Source organism: Limulus polyphemus, unplaced genomic scaffold (assembly GCF_000517525.1).
Source record: "Limulus polyphemus unplaced genomic scaffold, Limulus_polyphemus-2.1.2 Scaffold5731, whole genome shotgun sequence".
In the NCBI taxonomy this organism is placed as follows: Eukaryota; Metazoa; Arthropoda; class Merostomata; order Xiphosura; family Limulidae; genus Limulus; species Limulus polyphemus.
The window spans coordinates 21503-25191 of record NW_013671341.1 but is presented as its reverse complement, the minus strand read 5'-3'; the positions used below and the strand labels follow the sequence as shown (position 1 = coordinate 25191).

Sequence of the window (3689 nt, the reverse complement as noted above, 5' to 3'; positions counted from 1 at the left end):
TACAGTGTCTTTATGAATGGCACGTGATTTACAGTGTCTTTATGAATGACACTTGATTTACAGTGTCTTTATGAATGACACTTGATTTACAATGTCTTTATGAATGGCTCGTGATTTACAGTGTATTTATGAATGGCACTTGATTTACAGTGTCTTTATGAATGGCTTGTGATTTACAGTGTCTTTATGAATGGCACGTGATATACAGTGTCTTTATGAATGGCACGTGATTTACAGTGTCTTTATGAATGGCACGTGATTTATAGTGTCTTTATGAATGGCATGTGATTTAAAGTGTCTTTATGAATGGCACGTGATTTACAGTGTCTTTATGAATGGCACGTGATATACAGTGTCTTTATGAATGGCAGGTGACTTACAGTGTCTTTATGAATGGCACGTGATTTACATTGTCTTTATGAATGGCATGTGTCTTCCTGCTGTCTCCCTTGAGGTATCTCTCACAGTTAATTTTTGTTTTATTCAAATCAAATTCACCACAGATTTTTTCTTTCACTCGAGAAGAAGAGTATTAAAACAAACAGATCTGGAAAAAGATTTATTGAAGTACGTCACGAGGAAAGCGGATGAAAATGTTTTATTCTGAACGTGACTTTATGTGACGTTTAGAATCAGATGTTTATAATGTGAATTCGTTTCTATGTAAAGTACATAAGAGTAGCGCTAGTTGTTTTTTATCTGATTTAACTTTACTTTTTTTCAGGTGAATCACAGTATGAAGAATGATAGAGTGATGCATTTTACCTGCCAGCCTTCTACAAGATAACGGTAATGTAGCACCGGGTGTCGTGGTCCGGCAGACGATCGGAATGACGTCATGAATTTGGTAAAGCTTGTGGTGCTCGGTGCACCTGCTGTAGGAAAGACATCTATTATTCGCCAATTTGTGTGGAACGAGTTTACAGATGAATATCACACAACAACCGCCAAGCAGACTTTCTTTCCTTCTGTTTTCATTAACGATCACTTATACGAATTGAAGATTTCAGATATGCCCATGATTCCAAATTTTCCCGCAAATTCCTTATACGAGTGGGCAGAATTTCAGTATCACGGCTTGCGAAGCGCCCATGCTTACGTCCTCGTATTTGACCTTACCTCACCGGAGACTTTCCAGTACGTGAAACATCTTCGGGATCAGATCTTTGAAACTCGTAACATGCAAAATGTGCCAGTCTTTGTAGTTGGCAACAAGCACGACCTCAGTGCATCACGTGACCGAAGAGAAATTGCCAGTCTAGTTAAGAAACACTGGAAGTGCGGTTACGTTGAGTGTTCAGCACGTTACAACTGGCACGTAGTGTTTTTGTTTAAAGAACTGTTGAAGGCTATAGATGACGTCCAGTTTGGTCAGAAACCTAGTTCTGCCACTGTGCGCCTAGAAGGATTGAGGGAAAACAAATGTATGATATTGTGATGTTGCTGTACAACGAGCATTGCGACCCCCTTCTTAAAGTTGCACTTGTAAAAACTGGTCTTGTTGAATGTATTCTGACAGGCTAATTTTGTACAAATCAGCATCAGTGAGTGAATCTGCTAAAGATAGGCGCATAAAGAAAACCAATTTCCATGGTTTCTAGATTTTGTTGTCAGGATTTGAAAAGTGATATGAACTATTATCATCTCACTACCTTAAGTGACATGAAGATGACTCTGAATGTAGACTTAAAAAATAATAATTAAAAAACGTTTCGGTTGTTTTCTAAACAACTTCACGAAAAACTTTTTTCAGTTTTAGTTGACAGTTGTAATCACTCTTACACACAATAAAGACCATGACAGCAGTTCTTAACTGGATCAATTCTCTAGTAAAGCTGTCAATGTCTGCCACTTGAAGTATTAACTTATCCACCGTACGATGCAATACAGCTGACAGTGTTCTTCCAAAACAAGTAAACACTGTAAAAATTACAATTCTACAACGTTCTGACATAATATCAGTTTTAGCTATCTCGCTTTGCGACTTACGTTAAGACGTATGATTGTTATCATGCACTACTGACAAACATCCTTTCAAAACTCCATAAGGTTATTATACTTGTAAGTTTAAGTGCTGTCGTGTTGTTTCTGTGTGTGGCTTTGCTGTTTTAGACTAACATGATAAAATATAGTTTTATGTAATCATTTTGTTTGTGTAATATAAATAAACCACCTTATTTATCATTGGCGGATGGTAGTGGAACTTTCGTATTTTACAGCTCCGTCTAATAGTGCATTTCTTAATTTATAGAACTCTTGAGAGCAACAGCTTTATTCTACTGTGGTTTCTACAAATTATTGAAGTATTTACGTTCCAGCAACATGGAGTTACCCCACACAGAAGGCGGACATTATTAAGAGATACAAGAAACCAGAATTGTTTGAAGTTAATTACTAAATTATTGATGGTGTACTGGACATTACCAACAGCCGTTTCTTCTTCAAAAAGTCAATTACAATATATAAAAAAAGCTCGTTTATCAAAATTCGTAGCGTATCAGCCTAAAATTTACCTGTAAGACAAATTTAATATATAATCGGAGAAAAATCATGTACGCACAAAGCAAATTAATCTCATTTTGAAATATGGGTAAAATTATCAATTTACGTGTGGTAATATCACACTAAGACATATATACAATATGTAGAAAATAAAGTCAAACATATAAACTGAAAACTTTGACTTAAAGCTAAGTTTATAAAACATTTTAAACTATAAGGTTGTTTGCTTGGTGTTAAGCACAAAGTTACGCAATTGACTCTCTTTGCTATGCTCACCACGGTATCGAAACCCAGTTTTCAGCGTTATCAGCCTTTCGCTGGTTCACTGGAGATGGTAATTTATAAGGAAATATTCTTCCTGGTAAAGCTACAATTGTGAATTGTCAAATTCCTAGAAAGAATAAGGTTAAACAAGCTGGTTCGTTGAATTCACCAAGAGCTCTAAAAGTATGATTACAAAAACCAAAAGAACAGTTGAATGGTAGGATTCTTTAAGTTTTTATAACTTTATTGACTGTTTAAATGTTTTTTTAAAATTCTACAGCTACTACATTTTTCGTATTTCTGAAACTTAATACTTTAACACTTCAAGTGATAAATTATTCCTTTAAGAACAATACGTCTTTTTTTTTATTATTTCCTTTGCATGTTATTTATTAAACCCAATGGTTTAATATATATAGATCATATTATGAAGTCCATAAAAGACTTGTGTATATTGATTAGATGCAGGCAAAAATCATGGCAAGTTAATCTTATCGAACAAAGGTAATGTTAAGTACTGATAATACAAAACACTTGGTTACTAAGAAGAATCAACCATTCACAATGGTAACAAAGAAATGAAGAGAACATAAGTAACAATGCGGGTGTAAACAATAAGAGACAACAGAATTTGCGTAGTAAATAAAATGGAAGATATGTAACAATTCAGTGTAATTGTCTGTTGCACGAAATTAACGAGGATATGAGAAACAATATTTACAAAGTCAGATGTCCAACAATAAAGACAAATTATGAAATCTAGCTTGAATACATTTCATGATATCTGAGATGTATAATGAGGACAATCATTAAAAAGTATGCTCCAAGTATAAAAAAAAATATTTACTGGTAAGTTCGATATGTAATTAGAACAGTTTCTGTCGAAAAAGGAGCTCCTAGCTAAAGGAACAGAAATATATATA

The 3689-nt window shown here is 34.4% G+C and overlaps 1 pseudogene; it reads left to right on the top strand.

Moving 5' to 3' along the window:
- LOC111089270 overlaps positions 1–2164 on the top strand; it is a 29064-nt pseudogene extending 26900 nt beyond the window's left edge.
- The last annotated feature ends 1525 nt before the right edge of the window (positions 2165–3689 follow it).